The sequence below is a fragment of the Gymnoscopelus microlampas genome, assembly GCF_963454915.1.
Source record: "Gymnoscopelus microlampas genome assembly, chromosome: 20".
Classification (NCBI taxonomy): domain Eukaryota; kingdom Metazoa; phylum Chordata; class Actinopteri; order Myctophiformes; family Myctophidae; genus Gymnoscopelus; species Gymnoscopelus microlampas.
This window is the reverse complement of record NC_139957.1, coordinates 32,217,956-32,235,038: the sequence shown is the minus strand read 5'-3', so window position 1 is coordinate 32,235,038 and position 17,083 is coordinate 32,217,956. Positions and strand designations below refer to the sequence as shown.

The window sequence follows — 17,083 nt, the reverse complement described above, 5'->3', positions numbered from 1 at the left end:
TGCAAGTCTCGGTCTAATATATCAGGCTGTGGCTGTGGCTGTTGGCCGGGCCAGAAAAGCAAGAGCAACTCGAGGTCAGAGTGAGAGAGAGAGAGAGGAGAGACAGATAGAGAGAGTAGACAGCGCCAAGGCTCCATTAGTAAGGAGAGGAGCAAAGAGGAGAGGTGCCTGAGCTTAGATCAGACTTCTCCATAGTTGCACACTTCTAGTACACCCACACCTCTTTCCCTCCATTACCCAACTACTGTTTATTACTGACTCCACTTCGATTGCCAGTTGAGTTACACCAAGAACAAGAAAGAGGGAGAGAGACAGAGGCAGGGAGAGAATAAGGTAACAAGGGAGGAAAAAACGAGAATACTAGAGAGCGAGAACAAGATAATGAGTGAGGGCTATTTGTGCAGAGGAGACAAGCAAAGGATTGAGGAGTTGTCTGGCTGGCTGTCGACCCACCGCCCTGTTGTCCAGACCTGACACTTGGCTTTCCTGTTCACAGCCTGGACTGGTCCACCATAATGAAATCAGACCATGTGGACCGTGTCAGCAGCAGATGGGGAAAGCATACTGCCTGCGGGAGTTTGTAGTTTGTCAACAGTCCTGTATATTCCGGAGGGGAGATTCTCTGTCAAAGATCCCTAGAAAGCAGGTGCAGAATTCTCTAAAGAAAATTGAATTTACAGTAGCAATGCGCCAGAGGCTGAATGCGCTACAGGCTTTTCCGATTAGTCATTGAACAGGAAGAAGAGATTTTGTGGTCTGGTCACCCTGTTAAGAGGATACATGTTTGCTTCCATACCATCTCTGCGGTTATTTCACGGATGGAATAAAGTGCGTCCTAAGCCTTTGTAGAGACTTTGTAGTCTCGATAGTTACCAGCAGGTGAATGGCTGTGGTAACATTTGATTGATGGCTAGCAAAACTATCCTTTGGGATGTAGGCTTGACTGAGGTCCCAGATTTCTTTGGATTAGCCGGAACTAGTTTAATTAAGAGTTTCTTTTTCCTCTTCACACTGTGTTTACATTCCATAGGTATACCATGATACCATTTTCAGTATAGCACAGTATAGTTAGCACTATAACAACAATAATTTCTCTGTATTTATTTTCTAAATACTCAAGAGGGCTGTGTGTGCAGAGGAGATAAGGGCAGGATTGAGGAGTTGTCTGGCTGGCTGTCTGCCCACCAACCTGTTGTCCAGACATTGTGTTGGAACAACTTTCCCGTGGACCAGTCCAACAGAGTTGTGTCAGTGACTGGATCAGATGCTAGTCTGGAGGAACTCCGGCCTCAGAGGTCAGCCCCAGACGGTCAGCTCCTACAGATATGCCACTGGTTTCTTTGACAGAGGGGGAGAATGTTATTCTAGAGCAGGAGTTCTCAACCATTCTGTGGCAAGGACCCCCAAATTGATATAGTAGTCCAACTGACCCTGTACAGTATGTACAAGGCCACGGACCCCCATTTGAAATGATTTTGTGTTGTTGTTATTTATTTTTACATAATTTTGCACAATATTTTGAGATTCTTCTTTTTTTTCTCAAATTGCAGATTTACAAGCTCACAACACGTTGCATCACAACACGTTATGAGCTATTTTTTGCATATCTGAAGTATAAAATTGGGTTAAAGTGGTCATACTGTACCCTCTGGAACCCCCTCAAGAACCCTACTTTGAGAACTATTGTTCTAGAGAATAAACCACCGGTTATGAGCATTTTAACACTCTCAAGAGTTAAATTTACACTCAAGACTTTCCTGCGCATCCACAAATTCTCATGGGCTCTGGGGCCTGAGAACTGTTGATCTGACCCCCCTGTATTCCTCCACTCTCCGAACCCCCCCACCACCCTTCCTCCGGCCCCTTCACCTTGTCAGCATGGAGACCTCCAACGGTCTGGCCACCTGACAGCAGCCTTGTCTCTGGGCCACTCCTATAAAATTCATAATAGATGCATCTCATATGCAGCTGGCAAATATATAATCCCTCTCTCTATGGTGGAACAACACTTCTCACTGTAACCTAGACTTTCCCGTGGGGACTATTGCTCAGTAGGAGTGAAAGGATCATCCCTGCCAGCATACGATTCTGGTGGCCACAGCCAGGCTGTCAGCCCCCTTCATGAGGGTCAGCGCCAGTGGAACTTTGATAAGGCATGGAGGATGCGTTCACTGCCTCATGGCCCTAGAACTCTCTCTCTCTCTCTCTCTCTCTCTCTCTCTCTCTCTCTCTCTCTCTCTCTCTCTCTCTCTCTCTCTCTCTCTCTCTCTCTCTCTCTCATATACATCAGTCCTTCAGAGGAAACCGAAGAGGCGGAACAGGATGTGTGTACAGCATAGACTGACACCCCTCCAGAGGTAATTTCTCTCTGGCCTTCACCATTACATAATCAAACATGTGGAAAGTCCGGCGCAGTTACTTTGATTATTGAACAGTGTACACACAAATGTACACATCCAATGCCTTGGCCTGCTATAATTTAACTACAAACCGTTGATAATATTTGAATAACTAAGTTAACTATTATACCAGATACTTATACCACTACTACTTATACTACTACTACTATACTACACTGCAAACAGGCACCATTGCTGCGTTCATGATTTGATTTTTGCAAAACGGGCCATTCCCTGATTGGCTTTGGAAGCCAATCAGGCAATGGTATATGAGAAATTTGACAGATACATCTTGATCACATGACTACAGAGATAATGTGTACCGATTTGTGTGAGGTCAAAATCTACAGGAGTAATATAAAAAATATATGTTTTGAAAGAATCTGCCTCATGTTGGCGCTAGAACAGGTCTCTGTAAAATGTTTGGGGCAGAGGTTCTTCTTTGGCGTCGGCCCCTAGGAACCACGCGGTAAAAACAGAATGTTATTAAAAGTAAGCATTTGTCAGAACAGTCAGGATTAAGCCTTTAGTCACCAAGCAGAGTTTTTCCATATGATCTGCTGCCATGTAGGCAATTAGGTGGAGCCTGATTACATAAGTCAGTCATACACAGTGATGTATTGAGGTGTCGAGGAAAAGCCACCCAGGAACATGTAACATAATGACCGTTAAACGGATGATACATATGCCTTTCACTGCCGTAACTGTTTGGCTCATGCTGGCTCCAAGGTTTGCCTGGTGACTAATACTCCCGGTGGTTTGGTGGCTTGTTGACTCAAGGCTTTGGACTGACCCACACAGACGCTTCTCAGAGGAAACTGTGGTCACAGCGGGAGTTCTTCATGTTAATCGTGGATCTCCAGACAAACCACACCACCAGCAATGAAGGAAACCGCTGTCAAAATACTCTAGGTGACCTCACCACCTGCCGGCTCGTCGATGCGTACAGAGATATAATGTTTTATTAGTAATAGCAGCGTTAATGGTAGTAATGCTCGCAAGTATACTTTGAGGTACCTTTTGTAACTGAAGCTCTGTAAATGTATTCAAAAGAAGGAAAGAAAACATATTCTTGAATTATTAAAATATGGGTGGACATTGCCACCATGTTAGATAAATAGATTTCTAATACATTTATTGATCCTGTGAGAGACGTTCAGTTGTCATAGCAGCACCACATTATGAAACAAAGGACATAATACAGATAGGGGCAGATAGATAGATACATCTGAACTTGAAGAGTAAAAAATATATAAGAAAGGAGGAGAGGTAGAAACGTACAGGGATTAGAAATAAGTTACGAAAAAACCCAAAAGATAATTATGGTCTTGCCTGGCCATCTGCACTTAGACAGAGTGACAGACCGTTATGCTGTATGAGCTTAACATGTGTAAATATGAATGTACTGTAGTCAAAGTGTTCATGAACAATTTATCCCCAGTGGTGTCAGTAAATATGTAAAGTCAATTTACACTGGATAAATGAGGAATATACAATCTAGCAATGGTAAAACATTCTTCCTAACTCTGTGAGAGGCAAATAAATAAGCTTAAATCCCACAGTAGCTTTAGGTCTCGTAATACAATATAGTAGCCCGGTATGTGTGTTCTGAAAACTACAAATGTTAAATAGCTACCATGCCTGGGGGAAGCTCTCTGTACTGTAACACCTGGCAGTCTGCTATCCTAATCAAACAGGAAGTGTCCGGAGTTGTCCTCTTGTCTCGCTGCTCTGCTTCTGCCAAAATAATAGAAGCCAGCGACTGGGAAGTAGAGTAGAAGGGTTGAGAGTTGGCTTGTTGCACTCTCCTGAATAAGTTCTGAATGAGTTCTATCTCGTTCAGAAATACACAGTAAAGTCCTCAGAGTTAATTTATCCATTGGTAACTCTCAGGGTTAATTTAAAGGGAAACTTTGCAGATTTTCAACCGAAGTCCCATTGTTCTGATGTGAGGAGATTAATAACATAGTGTTATAGTTATTTTTTATTATCCCTATGTCTTCTGTGTATTTCTTGTTTCATGTCATCGGGCATATGTATTATATTTTGTGATATTTTGCAGAGAAGTATACAGAAGGCATGGGTTATTTTTTCCTATATTATTTTCTATATTGTTAATCTTCTCCTCATATTAAAACAATTGAAACTCAGCGAAGTTTTCCTTTAACACTGGGTTTTACTCTGTAACCACATGACCACGTGTTGGGTTGTGATCTACTTCCCCCGGTGTGAGTACGGTGGTAATGAACTTGAACGAGGTCAGGCTGACAGGGTCAGGCTAACGAGGTCCAGGCTAACGAGATCCAGGCCAGCGAGGTCAGTTTGGCTTAAATGCTGATGCTACAAACTTGACCTTTGGTCCTGACCCTGGTCCCCGGTGAGCATTTTCACTTGTGATGTGAAAGGACTGGGTCTTTCCGGAACATGGTTGGACATCCTCTGCCGTGGGTTAGACGGGGGAGGACACTGTGTCGATCTGCTAATGCTGGATTATTGAACGTCAACACGGCAGAGTGCAGAGTCAGCTCAGGAGGTGACCTACTGACCTTGTCCTCAGCTGAACTCTCCAGAGTGTGGGTAGAGAGATGAAGGGCCGGCTAATATAAATTATATTTGACCTATTAGACATATTTAACACCAACAACAACAAAACAAAAGTCAACATGATATCTTTGTCATATAAGGCCCTTTTTTAATTTCATCTTTATTTGAATTTGAATTTAGACTGTAAGTCTCACAAGCCATATCTGGCCATGACAGCCATTAAAGGCAGTTTTAGAACAAAACAGTGAAATAATGTCCCGAATAGAGAGAGATAAATTATTCTTTATATAAATTATATAAATTAACCTAAAGTGAATAACACTAGCAAAAGACAAGGAAATGTCGACATAAAACAGTGCAAAAATGTTTAGCATTTAAAATTTATGACAATTCTGTGTTACATACTGTATTCACCGTACACTTGATTGAACTTGACAATTTGTATAAAGACTACTTTGGTGTTTGAACTTAAGCGCTATGTACTTCATAGTACGATGAATAGCAAAAATAGCCGATCTACAAGCTCACAGTGCAATTTCTTTTTTTTTTTTCCTAATGGGAAGAACCTTCACTATGTGATATTGACCGGGCCAGGCCAGGAATCAGAGTCGGTTGGTTCCCCTCTGCAAACATCGAGCCAAACAAGTCCCATGAGTGCCTGGCTTCCTGCTAGGCCAGAGGGAACAAAGGACCATAGAGAACTCAGCGTGGGACAGATATGTCTCTCTCGCTCCCTCCCAGCCAAACTCTCTAAAGCCCCATCAGAAACATGCTCTCTCTCTGCCTCAGCGCCGGCGGGCTGAGGGTCCCTGGCCAAATGCTACTCATCAACCAGTCCTGCAGCTGTTGGAGGGACGAAAAAACAACAATTATTGAGAGAGAGCGGGAGCCTCTCCCAGAATGCACTGCATCCTCCAATTCCGAAGCAGATGGAGGTAGCATCAATCAGGCTGCGTTCCAGTGATAGAGAGTGGTGTTGAAAACATGAATTAGCTATATGGCTCTGTGTTGGACCAGTTTATCCATTTAGAGGTCAGGAGGCAGGGTCCCCATGGACTCAGGCAGTGTATGAAACCTGTAGTTCCAACTCCAACACCAGCAAGTCAATGTTAAATGTCAAGCAGGTCCACAGTGAGCACATCTATCCTACAGCTTTGCTGCTCAGAACGTGGATATGCACACATCTGACATGTACTGTATTGTACCAGCCCCCCCACAGACTAAGATTCTCGTCAACTCTTCCCATTTCCAGATGTCGAAAGTCAATTCTTTTTTCTTTGCTTTCTTCACTTCTGCTTTTCTCCTTCTTTTTCTCAGTGAAGTTTTTTTATTGCCTTTCAAACAGCTTTCACGGGGCTCGTGTCAAAAATTCTCTTGATAACATCTCTTATTGAAACACCTGTTTGGCTTTTACTATAGAAATGGTCTGACATTCTGACCCTGACCGGGGGAAGACATACCTTGAGGCAGCAACTCATACTACCTCTTCCTGCTGACCTGTCTCCTCGCAATTTGCTAATGATGCCGAATGATCCAACTGACTACAATAAACTGCAGAGTATTAAATCTCTCTCTCTCTCTCAGTTCACCACGTCTCCAGGCATTTTGATTCTGGTCCCTGAACCGCAGTAACCACCGTGCTTTGCTTCCATCCAGAACCACGGCTCACTGGGCTGCTGCATAGCGCCATTCTCCACTCTGCAAGCGCCGAGGTGGAAATACACAAGTTGGCAGGGGTGTCACCTCCTCCTGGCCCCTAGTAGATTAAAAGAAATCAACTGTTTATTTCACAGCTTTTGGCCTGCGATTAAGTAGACAGTAATAGTGATACATGTGAACTTGGAGCATCTGCAGACCTCGTTGGGGTCAGATTTCCTGAAGTGCTATTTTCATTCTGACACTGGGTACATTTATGCCTAGAAATTTAAGTGAAACTTCATCTCATCATTTCTCTGTCTAGCAAGCATGTTGTCTGGTCCAAAGAGCGATCTTTGCAAAATACATTTCTGACAAACGTTTGCTGCTGCTCTGCATTCTGTATAGGGACCCAGTTGCTCTGATCTGAGCCTCATCCCCCGGGGCAGATAACGGCCCATAGCATTGAGCGAGTTCAACGAAGCTTGCTTGTTCAATCTAACCCCATTGTAATTCATTGCACCCAAGGCCTGGCTGCTACTAGCAGGATTCCTGGAAGACTAGCCAAGCCAGACAGAGCGAACATGATTTAATCCAGTCTCTATGGCCGGTGCGATAAACCCTTTTACACACCCACCCAGATTTTCACAAGGGGAAAATATTCTGCCAGGAGCCAAATTAGCCAAGTCATAATGACTCGAGATGCTATCAATCCAAGACTGCGATGTAATTGCTCACTCATGTTTGGCCTTATACTTATTTGGCCTTCTATACAAGAAGACCCAGATTTTGCCCTGGTTTTAGGAGAGAAACGTTTGTTTGAAACACCTCATAAGTTCTTCTTACCAGTTGTTTTCAAATTATTCCTATTGTGTAATGCGACTCCATCCTTGGTATTCCAGCTGATGACTTACACTACTACATATGTAGTACATGTTGGTGGCAAACAATAGTGTAGGTGACTGTAAGTAAATAGCAGGTGATTACCATTAAATGACAACCATTTCTAGTGAACAGTGGCATTGTGCCATATCGTACTGCAAAACACGTTATGAGAGTGCTATGAATACTACATAGTCTGCTCTGTTCATCAAAGCAAATCTGATCAAAAAGGTAAAATATACGTAACATATGTATTGTATTTGTGGATTGTGAATATTTGTAAAATGTGACATGCCGTTGAACCTGAAGGGACTTCTGGCTTCTGGTCTGATGGTGGTTAACCACTTAAGCCCTATTTTGTCGTACAATGGTGTTGCACAGTGAAAATAACCAATCTAAGCACTCAACGCATCACACCACAACATTTCGGAACATTACCACCTATAATGAAATATTCCATCAGCACAGCGGTTCCCAAGTATTGTGAGGGTAATAGTGGATGTGGTGTTTCTGATGCGGGTGTGTCAGCAATGTTCCATTGATAATGTTTTCCAAATCGCTCACTCATTCACTAGTGGATTACTGTACTTAGGTTGTAATAATAATAATAATAATAATAATAATAATAGCTCAGATTTATATAACGCTTTTATAAGTACCCAAATTCGCTTTACATAAAAGAAAAGTGCTAGATTAAAAATTATAAAAGTCTAAGCAAGGGTTGGGGGGACATCTTGCCTCGGCCTCAGCTGGGAAAGGCTATCTTCAACAGGTGGGTTTTGAGTGTGGTTTTGAAGGAAGGGAGGGAGGGAGGGAGGGGGTGTCTTTAATATGGTTGGGGAGTGCATTCCAAGCCATTTTGTAGGGTGTTCCAAACCTCAATAAAAAAAAGTTTAATCACGATATAGTCCAATACAAATAAACCTCAAATGATGAACATTACATTAGCTCAAATGTCCCTTAATGCAAAGCAAAGATGTTTGAAATGCGGAAAAACGAGCGCAACAAACTAACATGACAGCAGTGAGTTAGACGGTGGACGGTGAGTACGTAAATGTTGTTTCAGTTGATGTTTTCATAGTATTAATTTTAATTACCGAAGATAAAGTTCATGGCTAATTGCTTACTTTTTTGGGGGCCATTAGTAGTTCAAATGATTGTTAGCTTTTGTGGTATTGCACTCATGATTGCAACAGATCAGACACAGGGGATTGGGGGATACCCTATCTTCAGACATCAGACTTCAGATCAACTTTATTATCCTACACGGACAAATTAATTTGGTCCAGTGCTCCAGACATAAAAACACTATAAAATCCACAGTAAATCAATAGAATACACAGTAAGACTTGAGCTTAGAGTAAAACAATAAAATTAAATAAAAACAGTGAATCACTTAATAATCAAGTTTGGTGAAGTGCAAATGTGCAAGTTACCAGTTAAAACCTGGTAGAATCTCTTTCCCCCAGTCAGGTTGCTATACTGTGACCGATAATGTGTTCCAAACTATTTGTTGTTATACTGAATCATTCCCTATAGTGAACTATATATATTTAGCTATGTAGTGAGTTGTGAATGAGTGAGAAAATTGGAAGACAGACAATATGCAAGTTTGACTAATGACAGCCATATAAGTGGCAAACAAACATTACGTCTCTCTTGCAGCACCAATAAAAAACAGTGGTGTGTTGTTCCTTTTCATTAGGCCCACCTTAGCCTGTTAGCACCAGGTGTAACGATTCCGCTGCTGTGTCAAACTTCCCAACCCGTCAATTGCACTGTCGAAAACACATTAACCTTTACCACCCTCAAGCTAAACACCCTAGAGTTATCTGAGGTGTATGCTCTGAAGTGTAGCCAGACTAGCCACAGTAGCTCTTAGTTGTCTATCTGAAAAACAACGTGTCATTCATATCACCCATTTATTGCTGCCTTTTGAGGTTGTGATCAACAGCCAGGGGACAACAAGAGAAATGGCTGTAAAATTCTCTCTTAGCTTTCCTCAACTAATTTATCACTGCTCCCCCAGAGGCCAATGTTTTTGATAATGCACGTAATGATCTTTCTCCAGCCGAGCACTGGCTCTCTGTCGCTAATCAAATCCACATGGAACTGGTAAAATATGACTTCATGGTAAATTTATAATAAGGATGTGCCTTATCCTTACATTAATTGTTCAGGCAGGCGATTCTCTGAAGCCAAACAAGCAGTGAGTACTTTTTTTAGGGGATACAGTATGTACAGTACAGTAGATGTAATGCTCCATTGACACGCAGACATAATTCACCCACCCTAGTAGCACTGGCCGTGAGAACAGCTGAGACTCTAGCTAGGTTATAGCACTGACCACCAGAGATTAAACATTCACAAAAGGCTGTAATTTAAGGCTGGCTTTGATGTGACAGAAGCTGGTGTTGTTATTTTAGAATTTTAAAATGAACGCCAACATTACCACCCTCCCGTCATTTGACCTTGTTGCCATGAGGAACAAGCAACAACAATATCGTAAAAATGCCCCAAGGGCTGTGAGGGATATTATGTTTTTTGTGGCATGCTCAGGATCAAACCTTGAGATCTTATTGAGAGAAACACATGGAGACCTCAGTGGTTGAATGGTGAATGAGGGGCCTTTGCGTAAGGCCTGAGAAATGAGATGTGTGACCACAGTGGTGGTTGACCGCTGGTGGTGCAGCTGGCCTGGTGTTCTGGTTGGCTGGGTGGGTAAAAAAGGATTAATACATTCTCAACTCCCAGACACTTCTTTTACCTCTGAAATAAAAAACACACAAAGCCTGCTAGGAGAGACCAAAGACGACTTAATTTCTCCAAATCCAAGCCAGATCAAAGCTGGACATCAATCAAATCTGTTCAAAGGAAAAGAAAATCACCCTATATTATCCTATTATCTTTTAATTCCTTATCGAATATGTAAACTCTGCCTCGATAAAAGCAAACAAAAAAATATCAATTTTGTGAAAAAACGAAGAAAAAAACAAAAACTCTTGGCAAAGTAGACTCTATAGGCTAGTTAGTTCATGATAGCATCTCGTCTGACAATTTGGAATGCTTCCTCTTTTCCTAGTTGCATCGTTATTCTGTTCTTGCGGCGATGACCAAGATTCATAGCTCTATTGGGATTTGAATACATAACATTAGCAGGAGTTGCTAAAGTGTGCGTCTCTTTGCTCATGTTCTTCAAGTAAATGCCTCCTGGGCCCAGTTTCAAGGTCTGCTCTCTGCTGCCCATGTCTACATGCTTTATTATGGCGAACCAAAGCCTTCTGCTCAGAACATTCTTTAACACTGTGACTGTTGTACAATACATGCTATCAAAGTGCCTCTTCCTCTCAGAGACATTTTGCTACTTCAAGCTTTGAGGGCTAGATACTTTAGTCTTACTGTATATCACACACTTCTCTGCAAAATCCTGAGTCCTTAACCACAATTCAAAGGCCTAATCAAGTAGAAAATTATGTGGACAACAGGATCCACATAGAAACGGCGTGGCTCCAATGTGGAGCCTATGACATCAGTCATCTATGACGTATTTATGACGTATGACTCCAAATTTGGCAAGGTTTCAGCGCAATCACAGCTCCCATTATAAAATGTAAGTATATAAAACATGTTTTTTGGTGGTCTACTGGCACTGTGCATACACATTTTGGTGCTGATCGTTCCAGCGGTTTGCTAGATTATCTCCGGACAGACAGACAGACAGACAGACAGACAGACAGACAGACAGACAGACAGACACACACACACACACACACACACACACACACACACACACACACACACACACACACACACACACACACACACACACACACACACACACACACACACACACACACACACACACACACACACACACACGCTCTGAGATCCTGTCATAGACGTCTAGCCTCTCAAAAATAGATTGTATAGCTTGTAGATCTGCTGTTTATGAAAATGTTCACCTATAATGACTTGCCCAAAATAGGGACACCAGGGTTGTTAACTGTGGGAGTTTGAAACCTGTGGACCCTCTGACTTAAATATAATGAACACTCAGGGTTTTGCAGGGCATGTCCAAAACTTCAAAGGTCCTTCTTGTTCCTCTCGGAAGTGCGTGTTAAAGGATGGGAATGACGCCAGGTTGCGTAGCTGTGGTCCAAACGCCCACATAGTGGACTGCTGAGCCCACAAGCTCCCACGCTTCATATTTGAATGCACAAGTGTATTCTGTAAATACACCAATACGTCTACCTTTAGTTTGGTGCCAAATTGAGTGCTTGCAGAGAGCGAGATGTACAAAGTCTTCATTGTTTAAGTTACTGTCTGTGCGATTGAATAACAATTAGCAGGTTTGCCAGATTTCTGTTGTTGTTGTCATCCAAATTAGTGTGATGATCCACAAATTCATTCTCCAGCTGTGAAATGATTTACGATCTCTTCTACTCTATGAATTAGATAAATGTGTGTAAACTTGGGTTTACGCTTGCTCTTTTATGGCCTCTATTTATTTACCATTTACTAAATAGACTTAAAATGGTCCTAATTACAAGCAACTGTTATGTAATGAGGGGATTTTGGGGATTTCTGTCAGAAAGAGGTAAACAGAGCCATTAAATATGTGTAAATAGTTAATAAGAGGGTAGACTCAGGCAGCTACGCAGCTCTTCTCTTGATTTTTCAGAGAACTATAGAGCAGGGATTCCCAAACCTTTTCTGTTCTACAACCAAAAGAAAAAAATGGTTGTCTTAAATACATTATGAATTAACCACTTAAGCCCTATTAAAAAAATAGTGCACATACAATCTCACATGCTACACGCTCCTAGATCTGCTATTTTGGTAATCTTTGGACATTTTTGTGCTTGGCTCTCTTGTTTTTAGTAAGAAAGGTAAAAAAAAAAAACACTGCATATTTACCCGTGACCCATTTTGGGTCATGGACCCGTTTTGAAAGTTTAGGACTGCTGTACAATGTCCCAGGGTCTTGACTTTGGTCTGTCTGGAGGTCATGTCCGGTATGATGCTAAATATAAAGGCCCAACACAAAGAGCAGTCTGGCAGAGCAAAGCCCTGAGGCTGGGAGTTGCTGGGTTGCATGTGGCAAGACCCTCGCTGAGATGCTGATGCCAGACACTTCTGCCTGCTGTCAGGCGTCCTTGTTTAGACAGTCTGTGTGAAGCCAAATGGCTCCCTCCAACATCCAGACGATCTCTTGATATCGGTTCTATTTTCTGCATTAGCTGCCATAAGCCAACTATCCAAGCCATTAGATGTGGGTTCTGACTTTGGTATTTTCAATTTCAAACAAATTGGGATGAAAGATTAGCTTTGCCAAGGTAGGGTTGTGGTGAGGCTGAAGTGCCGAGGGAAAAACTGTTTAATATCACAATCCTGTGCCTGTATCCAAGCCACTTGGCATTTTAAGCCCTACAAAAATAGGATGTCTGTTTTGAAACGTTAGTCTTAGTTGACAAATATGATTTATTCCGTATGATGAGGTAGAGAGATACCGTAATAGATGAATATTTGATAGCGAGTGGATCAGCTGTTGCCCAGTCCTATAGATAAACAATGTTATGAGATTATAGAGCAGAGCGGGGCAGGGAGATGGGTTCAGATGTAAACAGTCTCTGAGGAACTGGGTCAGTGTGTGTGTGTGTGTGTGTGTGTGTGTGTGTGTGTGTGTGGGGGGGGGGGGGCTAATGCATGCTAACCGTGGATCATATCGGACGATCTAATAAATACAGTGGGCTAGCTTACTGGCTACTGTTTTGCAAAGGGCAACTTTCAGGAACAACACATTCACAGCTGAGATGATAGGAAGTGGTGTGTTTTCAAAGCCCCCAGTATGAGATCTGTTCCTGGCACTCTTATAAAAAAGAAAGAAAGAAAAAAAGGAAAGAAAAAGAAACTGCCGCACAGAACGTCTCTACGGAAGCATCACTTTTCCTTGCCTCTCTTCAAAGTTTGCCGAGCATTTGGCTTGGCAGCGGTGTTCATTGCGTTCTATTAACAGCATGGTTTATGAGATACAGCATCAGCAAAAGGATTAAAGATCTGTGGTATTGTTTTTCTTTTTTTGACTGTTCCCCAGTTCTCAGCAACATGTGCTGATTGTGCCCTCAACTGCCCCCCCCCCACCCTCCTGATCCAGCTCATCTGGGTCAGAGGGATCAGCGAGTTGGAACTGACGATTGTGCTGTCCGTCATTCTTTTTACGAGAACTCATATGCATAATGTCGTAATGTGGTGACGGGTTCAAAGATTCTTAGCCGGCGCGTGCCAAGTTATACTTTTGTAATGTGTTGGATACTTTGCATTGTTGTTTTGAGCGCAGTGTAGGATTTTGGCCATCACTGTGATTTGCAATTTCCCTGAATGTGATAGATTTACTTCTAATTGCCTCCCACATATGTGAAAGGAATGATGAGCGAAAACAGCCAGTGCCAATATACGTCTCGGTCAGAGTTCTCCTCTCTATCAGTTGTAATCTAGAGCTTTGATCAAGTATTTGGACTCGGATATATCTGGCACTGGTGCGGCAATTCCTTTACTCTTTAATGTAACTCCTAAACACATGTAACACATTTCACTATAACACATTACATTGAACCTTACACGCACAACCCACATGCAGTGCATAGGCTGTACCAAAGTCATTTAATTGCCTACATGATAGTTTGGTCTCACATGATTCTCGCATCATGTGAGACCAAAATCATGTTTGTCGTACGTATGCGGAGCGACCAAGGGCCCAGCATTGGCCTTTGAAATTGAGTCTATATAGGAAGTGACAGCTCATATGAATGGCCTGTAGTTTTGCTGTTTTACCCCTGCTGGTGTTAGAAAGATTTTTTCTCAATGCAAGTGGGTGGGTTTTTGACGAACTTTAGACTTGATTTTCTTACCTTAATAAACATGATCATAAATACTCTATGCTTCTTTCAATCATCATGATATGCGTTTTGGTAAATTATGAGCCCATTTATTTTTGAGTGGTACCAACCACTCCTATATCTGGCTTTGTCCGTGTGTCCGTATGTATGTATGTCTGTCCACAAACATTGATGACAACATCAATACGGGGGTCAATACGGGGCTCATCAAAGGCACCACTCACTTCACACAGGGTGTGATTTTAAATTGACGATAAAGTAGGGTATGCTCTAGGAGGGGCGGGATGATTTTATTGACAAGCTACACAACCAATAGCATTCATTCCCCGCCCCCCCGCTCTTAATTTACAAGCTACCCAACCAATAGCATTCATTTCCGGTTGCATTAGCTATGACGCAATATGACACGATATAGAAAGATGGTGGATTTGAAATTCCTGAACAATCGGCTTCATTTACGGTCTGTAGAAACCAATGGCGTCGCTTTGTCCATTCATTTTTTACAGTCTATGAGAGCGACGTACAAGTGTGAGATCAGAGTAAATGCCATGATCCCTTGTCCACAAACAACGGTTCAGGTAAATAGAGTTCAAGAGAAAACAAGGATGTGCCACAAAGCTATGTCAATGGTTCTCTGGGGCAGTTGTTACTGTAAGGCAGTCATTCCAAACATAGCTTACTGGACCGTTCAGTTCACCCACTTGCATTTAACTTTTTTTTAAGTCCACTTAGCTTTCATCCAGCCCACACCAGTCATACAACAGTCATGCAAATTGGTGATGCTCTGCAAGACAGTTGAAGACCCCCACACACACTCATTTGATCATTGCTTTGTTTCCGTCTTCAGTCCATATGTTCATACAGCAGCCTTCTTATACATACCACTGTAGTCTGTGATTTAATTAAAATGGCATGGCTCTCACTGGATACCTCAAACATCTCTCCCTAAGATGTGTTTCATGTAATCTTGGCAGAGGCCTTTTGCAGATTGCTTTTCCATCCACCCAGAACAAGGTGAGGGGAATCCTATCTTGTTAGAATGCCGGGACCTTGAAGCTGCTAATGATGACATCAAACGTGCAGACCTAGCCGTGCCTGCCCCCTCCACCCTATGATCTGCAGTCACCGAGGAGGGCGATGAGCTCATGCTGGGAGGGAATCATTTTGCTGTTGAGAGAGAGAGAGAGAGAGAGAGAGAGAGAGAGAGAGAGAGAGAGAGATGAGACAGAGAGAAAGATAGAGAGAGGAAAAATAGAGATGGAGAGAGAGAGAGAGAGAGAGAGAGAGAAAGAGCATGCAACATCTGGTCCAGCCAAGGAAATGGTGCAGGATGCGTGCAGGTCAGGTGTCACTGTCAGCAGTGGAAAAAAAGCCTGTAATGACGTGGACTGGCTGGTTTTGGATGGGCAGGCCACCTCCAGCCTCCCTCAGCACCACGACACACCACTTGCTTGAAACAAGCACATCTAGTTTCCCCTGTTTCACGTCCTCTTTCACAGAACCCAACCCAGAGTGGCAGGATCTGGGTCAGCAGCTGACAGCCAAGGTACATGGCTGACTGCCTTTTTTTTCTTCATTTAGCGTCCTGTCACATAGGCGGCTGGAATGTGACTTGTGTTCTGCGAATGAAGAAACATGCGGAGGCTTGTGCTGTGTCTGGCACAGCTGGGAGTGGGTGTATGCGTGTGCGTGAGCATGCGTGTGCACACATTCGTTCACTATGTAAACGTCGTGTGTTTGTTTGTCTGATTATCCTAGTGTCTGCCTTTGTGTCTGAGACTGAGATTTAATGTGTAAATACGTGGTGTGTGGTTTTAAACCACACGTAATAAATGGTAATGCTTGGTTTATTTCCTAATCTGCGGTTTGATTACAGACTGGCAGGCCTTGCAGGGCCACAGGTGTGCTTTTCTGATGTAGCCAGGCTGGTTCCTCTTTTGTCTTGCTCCGCTGGCTCTCTAGCAGCGCAGAGCAGTGGGATCCAGATGTTTTGAATCCCAACAGTCCCTCACATGTGGGGGGCTTTTTTGAGACAGACCCCAGGTAGAGCTGTTCATTTGCCTGTCTGTCTGTCTGTCTGTCTGTCTGTCATTCTGCCTTGTCTGTTCGGGCAGAAGTTTTCCACAGGTGACTCACATGAGCTCAGCATCATCCAGGCTGCCCCACTGCTGCGTGGGTAATTAACCCAAATCAAATGCTCGCCGGCGAAAAACGTGCTCTGTGCACCCTGTGGCCGGATCCTTGTTCTCCGACCCCAGTTTTAATGCTTCCTGCTGCCCCCTGTACCGCGCAGGATGTTGCTCTCTGGGACGTCACAGTCGAAACAGAACCGGAACACGGAGTTCATTATGTAGCCGAGCACATACGGTACAATGACTGATGGAATGGTTCTGTAGCCCTGATGGGAGGATATGATGTGATTAAAAACACACACACACACACACACACACACACACACACACACACACACACACACACACACACACACACACACACACACACACACACACACACACACACACACATACACACAAACACACACACAACATACATGCATGAACAATTCCGGTGGGGAATTGTGAGTATTTTCTCGCCTGGATGCTTTAATTTCTGCTAATCAGTGTTGAATGGTCTTCTATTATGAAATGTCTTTAATACCAAACAGAATCTTTGATTAATTAGGTGAAGCTCATGCCTCCATGACTTAGAGCAGATGTGTGTTGAGCG

At 43.0% G+C, this 17,083-nt stretch overlaps 1 protein-coding gene across 2 annotated transcripts in view; it reads left to right on the top strand.

The window, feature by feature from the left end:
* LOC311035951 (latent-transforming growth factor beta-binding protein 2-like) overlaps positions 1-17,083 on the top strand; it is a 118,716-nt gene that overhangs the window by 26,463 nt on the left and 75,170 nt on the right. The gene's annotated exons all lie outside the window — the stretch shown is intronic.